Source organism: Entelurus aequoreus, linkage group LG04, assembly GCF_033978785.1.
Source record: "Entelurus aequoreus isolate RoL-2023_Sb linkage group LG04, RoL_Eaeq_v1.1, whole genome shotgun sequence".
Classification (NCBI taxonomy): domain Eukaryota; kingdom Metazoa; phylum Chordata; class Actinopteri; order Syngnathiformes; family Syngnathidae; genus Entelurus; species Entelurus aequoreus.
Genome location: NC_084734.1, coordinates 75119032 through 75129421, shown reverse-complemented (window position 1 = coordinate 75129421; position 10390 = coordinate 75119032).

Genomic DNA, 10390 nt, shown 5'->3' with positions numbered 1-10390 from the left:
CAACAGAGATTTACATCTTTAAAAACACAGGCACTGTGCAAACGTCTCTCGCTTCTCCAAAGTGGGCTGGCTCAGGGTGGAGGACAGAGTAAAACAACTTGCACTGAGCCTAGTCTATAAAATCCGCTACACCTCCCTGATACCTAAGTACATGTCAAACTACTTCCATAACGTAAATGACCGCCATAACCACAACACCAGGGGGAGCTCCACTAACCACGTTAAACCCAGATTCCGGTCTAACAAAGGTCTGAACTCATTCTCCTTGTATGCCACATCAATGTGGAATGCACTCCCAACAGGTGTAAAAGAAAGGGCATCTCTATCCTCCTTCAAAACCGCACTAAAAGAACACCTCCAGGCAACTTCAACCCTAAACTAACACCCTCCCCTCCCATCCCCTTCCTCATCATACCTCTTCGGATTGTAAATAATCAAATGTAAATAATCAAATGTAGACACTTTTTCTTATAATTTCTGATCTCTCTCTCTCTGTGTCCACTACTTGCTGTGCATATCCTACCAAGTCAGTCCTACACTGTTCCAATGTCCATATCTCTGATGATGCAATTGTTGATGACTGAAGTGTTGATACCAACCAAACCTAACCCCCCTCCACATCCCACACCCCGGATTGTAAATAATGTAAATAATTCAATGTATATACTCTGATGATTATCTTGTTTGATGACTGTATTATGAAAATAGTATACATCTGTATCATGAATCAATTTAAGTGGACCCCGACTTAAACAAGTTGAAAAACTTATTCGGGTGTTACCATTTAGTGGTCAATTGTACGGAATATGTACTTCACTGTGCAATCTACTAATAAAAGTTTCAATCAATCAATCAAAACAATGCTGAAGAAACAAGTCCATGTCAGAAAACCAACACATTTAGCTGGTCTGCACCAATTTTGTCAAGCGGAGTTGTCAAAAATTCGACGAGAAGCCTGCCAGAAGCTTGTGGATGGCTACCAAAAGCAACTTATTGCAGTGAAACTTGCCAAGGGACATGTAACCAAATATTAACATTGCTGTATGTATACTTTTGACCCAGCAGATTTGGTCACATTTTCAGTAGACCCATAATAAATTCATAAAAGAACCAAACTTCATGAATGTTTTTTGTGACCAACAAGTATGTGCTCCAATCACTCTATCACAAAAAAATAAGAGTTGTAGAATTGATTGGAAACTCAAGACAGCCATGACATCATGTTCTTTACAAGTGTATGTAAACTTTTGACCACGACTGTATAGTCGTTGTTGTGCATGGGCGCGGTTGTTAAAAAGGTGAGTGTTGTAGGGGGTCCGAGAGGCGCATTCAAAGTATCCCCACTCCCACGTCGGGTTCTCTGTTTATAGCAGTCAGCCCCCCCCCCCCCCCCCCCCCCCTCCCATGACAAGGATCAACAGACTATCATGACCTCACCATTCAAGAGCTCGTGCATTTGCGTGGTCAGGGTGGGTTGCGGGTAGCTGGGGGTGTTAATTTACAGGTTAACATGATGCCATGATTTAAGTGCTCATTAAAGCTCCGTCGAACCCCGACATCAACAGTGCACCCCTTACTCTTCGGGAGGGACAAGCAGGGGAAAGGTATCGTGACATCTGAACGTTCTTCACGCAATGACCTCTTCTACGCGCACTTGTCCCGATTTAATCAGTAGGCGGTTGGGCTGGTGTGTATGGCAGCGTTATTAATACTCCAGAGGCAGTCGGGGGATTTGAAAGGCTTCTTGGGTTTCAGTGTTTCTAAGCTCACAGACAAATGTCCCTACATGGCAAGTTTCTTTGCCACTCCAAGGTGTTAACAACCTGGCCTCTGCAGAGAAGATGCCAACCCTTCAGAGTCCGACGGACCAATGCGGCGCAGACTATTTGCTGCCAGCTGGATTGCGCGCCGAGAAGCTGAATGAGTAGCTGAGTTCTGCATGTGCGGCCAGCTGGTGGCTGCATGTTGGCCTCATGGTCCTGGGAGAGGCTGCGAGAATCTGCGTTGACATGGATGAGCGGCTACCTCAGCAATAGTTATGTTGGTAAACAAGGTAGTGAGGGTCCAAACGGGGGTTCCATTGGGACAGTTCTGGGTAGAACAGCAAGGGACTACGGCTGAATTTAGCAGACGCGGTCCTTTGCTAAAAATGGGGATTATTATGCACACTGAAAAATAACCAACAGTTAGAATGCATGCATGTAGGCTACTGCACATTAGAGTTGCGCGATATAGGCGATACAAATGATATCAATATGGCTGATGGTAGGGTTTCTAATACTATCGCCATATCGTGGGGTCGGCTTCCTTGGTTGCTTTGTGGGGTCTCTTCCTTTCTTTGGCCCGGCGGCCTGCACCCCAGCAGACTAAGGTGTGGCGCACTGCAGAAGCCACCGCGGTGTAGAGCAGTGGTCCCCAACCTTTTTGTAACTGCGGACCGGTCAACGCTTGAAAGTTTGTCCCACGGAGGGTTTTTTTTTATTTCATTTTTTTTTTAGTCATAAAAAAATACAATCATGTGTGCTTACGGACTGTATCCCTGCAGACTGTATTGATGTATATTGATATATAATGTAGGAACCTGAATATTAATAACAGAAAGAAACAACCCTTTTGTGCGAATGAGTGTGAATGAGTGTAAAGGGGGGAGGGAGGTTTTTTGGGTTGGTGCACTAATTGTAAGTGTATCTTGTGTTTTTTATGTTGATTTAATAAAAAAAATAAAACATAAAACTTTTTTTAAAAATTGTTTTTAATTTTTTATTTCTTGTGCGGCCAATCGATCCGCGGCCCTGGTGTAGAGTATGTGGGTGTTGGAATTGTGTTTTTGTTTTGTTTGTCTATGTATGGTGCAATCGAATGTGTGCAATATGTATTATTTATTGCTCTTTTTTATTTTATTTTATTTTTTTAACTTTTGTAGCTGTATGTACAAATGATAATGTCTTTTGTGTTCTTTGCTGTATCCTGCTTGTTTTCATGTGTTTTTTTTTTTTTAACCTTAGTTTTGTAGACTTACTGTATCTGCACTGCAACCACCAAATTCCCCCACTGTACGATTAGTAAAGTTGATCCTTTCCTATCAATCAATCAATCAATCAATCAATCAATCAATCAATCAATCAATGTTTGTTTATATAGCCCTAAATCACAAGTGTCTCAAAGGGCTGCACAAGCCACAACGACATCCGCGGTACAGAGCCCACATAAGGGCAAGGAAAACTCACCCTTGTGGGACGTCGATTTGAATGACTATGAGAAACCTTGGAGAGGTCCGCATATGTGGGTAACCCCCCACATATAGACCAAAAGCAATGGATGTCGAGTGGGTCTGACATAAAATTGTGAAAGTCCAGTCCATAGTGGATCTAACATATTAGTGAAAGTCCAGTCCATAGTGGATCTAACACAATAGTGAGAGTCCAGTCCATAGTGGGGCCAGCAGGAAACCATCCCGAGCGGAGACGGTTTAGCAGCGCAGAGATGTCCCCTACCGATGCACAGGCGAGCGGTCCACCCCGGGTCCCGACTCTGGACAGCCAGCACTTCATCCATGGCCACCGAACCTGTGTGTCCTCCCCCCTCCACAAACGAGAGGGGGGCAGAAGAGAAAAGAAAAGAAACGGCCGATCAACTGGTCTAAAAAGGCTAGAGTATACAAATGAGTTTTAAGATGGGACTTAAATGCTTCTACTGAGGTAGCATCTCTAACTGTTACCGGGAGTGCATTCCATAGTACTGGAGCCCGAATAGAAAACGCTCTATAGCCCGCAGACTTTTTTTGGGCTCTGGGAATCACCAATAAGCCAGAGTTCTTTGAACGCAGATTTCTTGCCGGGACATATGGTACAATACAATCGGCAAGATAGGCTGGAGCTAGACCGTGTAGTATTTTATACGTAAGTAGTAAAACCTTAAAGTCACATCTTAAGTGCACAGGAAGCCAGTGCAAGTGAGCCAGTATAGGCGTGATATGATCAAACTTTCTTGTTCTTGTCAAAAGTCTAGCAGCCGCATTTTGTACCAACTGTAATCTTTTAATGCTAGACATAGGGAAACCCGAAAATATCCTAATGCATGTTGATGTCACATTCTAGCTATGTCCCGCAAATTTGATGGCCACACCCGAACGGAGGCGTCCTCAACACAATGTAGCGTCCTCGTTCGCGAACTAATGGCTAATGTCGCTCCACAGCGCAGCTTATAAATCACTAATCCTCACCTCTCAAAAGTATCATTACCCATTTGAGGACTGGAGGACAAGGCACAGCTAAAAATGCTTAACTGCAGGAGGATATAAAATTCATAGTTAACCGCTAAGTTAGAGCTCTTGAATGTAAACGGGGGTGGGCGACTCGATACAAATAATAATAATAATAATGGATTAGATTTATATAGCGCTTTTCTAGACACTCAAAGCGCTTCACAGAGAAGTGAGAACCCATCATTCATTTTTACAACTCATTCATTCATCATTCATTCTCCGGTGTGAGCGGCACCGGGGGCAAGGGTGAAGTGTCCTGCCCAAGGACACAACGGCAGCGATTTTTTTTTTGGATGGTAAGAGGCGGGGAGCGAACCTGCAACCCTCAGGTTTCTGGCAAGGCCGCTCTACCCACTACGCCAAGCCGCCCCGAAAATATCGACAGTAACAAAACCAATAATAGTATCAGTATATGGTCGATACTACATGTAGTGATTAGATTGGTGTTTTTTTTTATCAACAAAACATGTTTTTTGTTGTTCATTTTATTGTTTACAAACTCAGGGAATAAGAGAAAATAGTTGTTTCGCTTTTATTTAGTTATTTTTGCATTATTTACTTTATTATAAATGTTGCATGCAATAAAATACGTAAATATAAGTATAATAATATGAAATAATATTGTTATTCATTCTGTGTTTTTGTCAGATTACAGTTGTGTTAAAAAATGGGTATATTTGATTAAAATTTAAATATAGGTATGACCATTTTGGCCCCTGTAAGTACTTGGTGTTGTAAGGATCGATATCCAAATTTGTAGTATCGCCCAAAGCGAATGTGCAGTTTAACAGAAGTGTAGCTAAGATTATGTTACAACACAAAGTGACCAGATAATAGCAGTAAATTAGCAAGTAAATTAATAGTTGTTTTGGGAAAATAATAGGGGAAATGACACAATATGTGACCGCATTCGTCAGCAGCTAAATCAGAAGCTTTTGTAGACTGTTTTGAAATGTGTGTATTATTACGTATACTGTATACCGAATAATACATCGGTATATACTGTATATCGTTCGTTAGATTCGTAGGTGATATCGCCCATCCCTACTCTGCTTTGAATTGTAATAGTGCCAATTTAAATCATGCTCTACATTTAATCTTCCTATGTTGTGTCTAAAAATGTGCAACATTGCAATGCAAAATTTATATGCAGCCAGAATACTGTGCAAAAGCCACCGCTAGTTTTCTTGTTTTAATGACTTTTCCCACTGTACAGTAGTACCTCAACTCTCAAAACATGTGTTTCTCAAATCAATGTCTCCCACTGAAATCAACTGAAACCAATGTAATGCTTTTTAAAAACAAACTTATTGATAAACAAAATATTGTATACAGACAATACAATAGAATGCACTACAAAGAACTACAGTAGTTTTATGAAGTAATGTAATAATAATGTACAACATTTACCTTGGAGAGTAGACTTCTAGGGTATCTCCTTCCAGCTGCTTCTCCATCGAACACACCATCAGAAGCTTTTCATATTTTCATGGATAAATGTCCGTCGTTTAGATATAATTTTAACATTCTTGGCTGGCGTTACTCATTCTGCTTTAATATGGCGCAGACCAGCAGTTATTCGCTGTAATTGCTTCGCCATGTTGGCAACATGCTTGGTCATGTTTTTGTTGATTTATTTTTCATTTCAATGACCCAGGATTGAAAAACAAAGTTATGTCCATCTCTAGCGATCAGCTAATGCTAGCGAGTAAAATATTTGTTTTGGATGGATCTTACAGGGTTCACTATGACATTTAGCTCGCAACTTAAAGCATAACAATTGTCCAAAAGACAGCTCTTATCGCAAAACACTCTTAAGTTGAGGTAACACTATTATTTTGGACAATCATTAGTTAACAATGACATAAGTTGAGGGTTTTTTTTCATTTTACAACTTTATGTTCAATTATTTCATGAGTTTTGCTTTGTTTTTGTTGTTGTTTAAGTAAATAGTGTCATGCAAAAGTAATACTTGAGCAATACATTAGCATTGTTTTGCACATATTTGATAAAAATATGGTAAAGAAGGGGTGTAAACTCATTTTAACTCAGGGGCCGCATGGAGGAAAATCTGTGCCCGTTTATTAAAATAATTGCATTAAAACTAAAAATTAAAGACAACTTCAGATTGTTTTCTTTTTCTTACTTTGGCCAAAAATAGAACAAACACATTCTGAAAATATTACAGTAAAAATAATAGAAAAAAATACAGGCAGCTGTAAAATGTTGATCCTTGAAGTAAAGAAGAAAATGAATGAATGTTTATAACTAAATACATGGTAAATGGGTTATACTTGTATAGCACTTTTCTACGTTCAAGGTACTCAAAGCGCTTTGACACTATTTCCACATTCACCCATTCACACACACATTCACACACTGATGGCAGGAGCTGCCATGCAAGGCGCTAACCACGACCCATCAGGAGTAAGGGTGAAGTGTCTTGCTCAAGGACACAACGGACGTGATGAAGGTGGGGATTGAACCAGGAACCCTCAGGTTGCTGACACGGCCACTCTCCCAACCGCGCCACGCCGTCCCCAACATATGCATAAAAAAACATTTTCCTTTGTATTATTTTTTTTTTTATGAATTAAGTAACGTTTAGGACAACCTTTTTCCAAAACACAATATAAAATGTGAGATATAACAGGATAATGCATACATTTAGAATTTGTTTTCAAAACGGTTACAAAAAAGTGGGACCCTAAAAATTTACTGTAGGACCCCATTTTTATGACTTGATAGGGACCCCATTTTGAAAATTCCTAGCGCCAACACCAATGGGGTATTTGTGCGTGCAAAATGGCAGCAGACGGCTGTGGCCTGCGGGCCGGTTCTAATACTAATCCAATATCATCCTATTGGATGATATTGGATTAATTCATTCACGGACAATCATGCATTACATACTATACATTACCTTTTGCACTATATTAATTTATATTATTATGTGTTGTCAACTTTGTACTTTTTTCTAATTATTATTATTTTTTTTATGTCATTGCCTGAAATAAATAAATAAATTAAAAAAATGAATGAAATGATCTGGCCCGCGGGCCTTGACCTTGACACATAGGGGGTAAAGGGAAGTCACACAAAATGCTTCACGTTTTTACATTTTTCTTCTTTTTTTGTATGTCTTTTCTTACTGTATTTAAATCAAGAGACTAAGAAAAAATCCACTATGGTCATGATGGTGTTTCTAAAATAACAGGTTTAAAGGCCTACTGAAACCCACTACTACAGACCACGCAGTCTGATAGTTTATATATCAATGATGAAATCTTAACATCGCAACACATGCCAATACGGCCGGGTTAACTTATAAAGTGCAATTTTAAATTTCCGGGAAACTTCGGTTGAAAACGTCTAGGTATGATGACGTTTGCGCGTGACATCAATGGTTGAAGCGGAAGTATTCGGACACATTGTATCCCAATACAAACAGCTCTGTTTTCATCGCAAAATTCCACAGTATTCTGGACATCTGTGTTGGTGAATCTTTTGCAATTTGTTTAATTAACAATGGAGACTGCAAGGAAGAAAGCTGTAGGTGGGATCGGTGTATTAGCGGCTGGCTGCAGCAACACAACCAGGCGGACTTTGAGTTGGATAGCAGACCCGCTATCCGACGCTAGCCGCCGACCGCATCGATGATCTGGTGAAGTCCTTCGTCGCGCCGTCGATCGCTGGAACGCAGGTGAGCACGGGTTTTGATGAGCAGATGAGGGCTGGCGTAGGTGGAGAGCTAATGTTTTTAGCATAGCTCTATCGAGGTCCCGTAGCTAAGTTAGCTTCAATGGCGTCGTTAGCAACAGCATTGCTAGGCTTTACCAGGCGGTACAGCATTAACCGTGTGGTTACAGGTCCAGAGTTTGGTAGTATTGTTGATCTTCTGTCTATCCTTCCAGTCAGGGGCTTATTTATTTTGTTTCTATCTGCATTTAAGCACGATGCTATCACGCTAGCTCCGTAGCTAAAGTGCTTCGCCGATGTATTGTCGTGGAGATAAAAGTCACTGTGAATGTCCATTTCGCGCTCTCGACTCTCATTTTCAAGAGGATATAGTATCCGAGGTGGTTTAAAATACAAATCCGTGATCCACAATAGAAAAAGGAGAAAGTGTGGAATCCAATGAGCCCTTGTACCTAAGTTACGGTCAGAGCGAAAAAAGATACGTCCTGCACTGCACTCTAGTTCTTCACTCTCACGTTCCTCATCCACGAATCTTTCATCCTCGCTCAAATTAATGGGGTTATCGTCGCTTTCTCGGTCCGAATCGCTCTCGCTGCTGGTGTAAACAATGTGCAGATGTGAGGAGCTCTTCAACCTGCGACGTCACGCTACTTCCGGTACAGGCAAGGCTTTTTTTTTATCAGCGACCAAAAGTTGCGAAATTTATCGTCGATGTTCTCTACTAAATCCTTTCAGCAAAAATATGGCAATATCGCGAAATGATCAAGTATGACACATAGAATGGATCTGCTATCCCCGTTTAAATAAGAACATTTCATTTCAGTAGGCCTTTCATTTTGAGAGGGTCTCTACTGCAACCCCGAAGGCTGCAAAGTTTCACTGCAGACCGTTCTCTGACCTTGTTGTTTGTCAGTCTGTCTGCTTTAAAAGTGTCTGTCATTGCAGTCTGTGTGTCAGCTCATCTATTTGCAGTGTCTGTTTGACAGTTGATGTGTTATTTTGTGTGTGTGCCCGAGTGAAGTCATTCAGGTGCTGTGTGCCAGGGCAGAGTGCCCAGGTGGCACCGTCGACATATTTTTTTTTCTCCCTGTCCACACTTCTGTCACTGGACACCGTGCAGTCTGGCAGTCTGGATTGTAGGGACACAGACGCATGCACGCTGACAGTATGTGTGCGGGTTTGCATGGGTGTGTATGCAGATGTTTAACCTGTGCTGTAGGTCTAAGTAATACACTGTGACCCGTGGCACTGTTGCGGTCTAATTGGGAAGCGTTTTAAATAGGGAAGCCCTGTGATTGGATAGTGGTGACTGATGGGCCACACTTTCCTTTCCTTGCTTGCTTGATGTCTATGCGCTTGCACTGTGGTGATAGATGCCCAGCCCAGTGTAAATATAACCTTGCTCCAGCTAGTTAACATGGCTGGCATAATATAGACCGGCGGTCATAAGCTAAATATATCACCAAAATAGATACGTCCAGATTGAATTTGCATTTGTTGTTTAGACAGCCTGGGGTGTAAATCAAATGGAGAAAAAGAGACAGCGGGTACTTCTGTAAGGAAGTAAATGCCTAATGTTTTCAGGATCACACACAGGGGCCATGGAAGGAAAGTGTGTGCTTCTTGAACTGCCTACGTAAAGTTTGCCCGGTGCAGTGGTGACTGTGGTGACGAGTCATCACAGCGGTTTCCATACAATTTGGATTTAGCGGCCATATCTACTGTGGGAGCTGTGGTTGCAGAAAAAAGCCGAGTAGCCTGCAGTGACGCAAGCGGACGTAGCCTCCAATTCAGGTCCAATTCCGGTGTGATTGGATGAAACATTTAACAGATAAAGACAGAACTGCTGTCCTGGCTACACACACAGTCCGTATGGATGTACTGTGTCCAAACCAGCAGGGCCTGTAGCCACTTGACTACAGACTGGTTCAGAAAGCAGAAAAGAATGGAGTCTAGAACAGGGGTCGGGAACATTTTTGGCTGAGAGAGCCATGAAAGCCAAATATTTTAAAATGTATTTCCGTGAGAGCCATATAATATTTTCTAACACTGAATACAACTAAATGCATTTTTAAGTAACACCAACATTTTTAGAGTATAATATGTCTCTTATTCGTTTTAATAACATTGTTATTCTGAAGCTAACCAATAATAAATACAATACTTCTTAGCATTAATCCAACTTCTTGAGCAGGTGCGGTAGAGAACGGATGGATGGATTAAAAGGCATGAGAATGTTTTATATTTTGAAGGTTTTTTTTAACACTGTGATTACCGGCCATACTTGCCAACCGTCTCGAATTTTCCGGGAGACTCACAAATTTCAGTGCCTCTCCCGAAAATCTCCCGGGACAACCATTCTCCCGAAAATCTCCCGATTTCAAGCCGGACAACTATCTTGAGGGCGTGCCTTAAAGGCACTGCCTT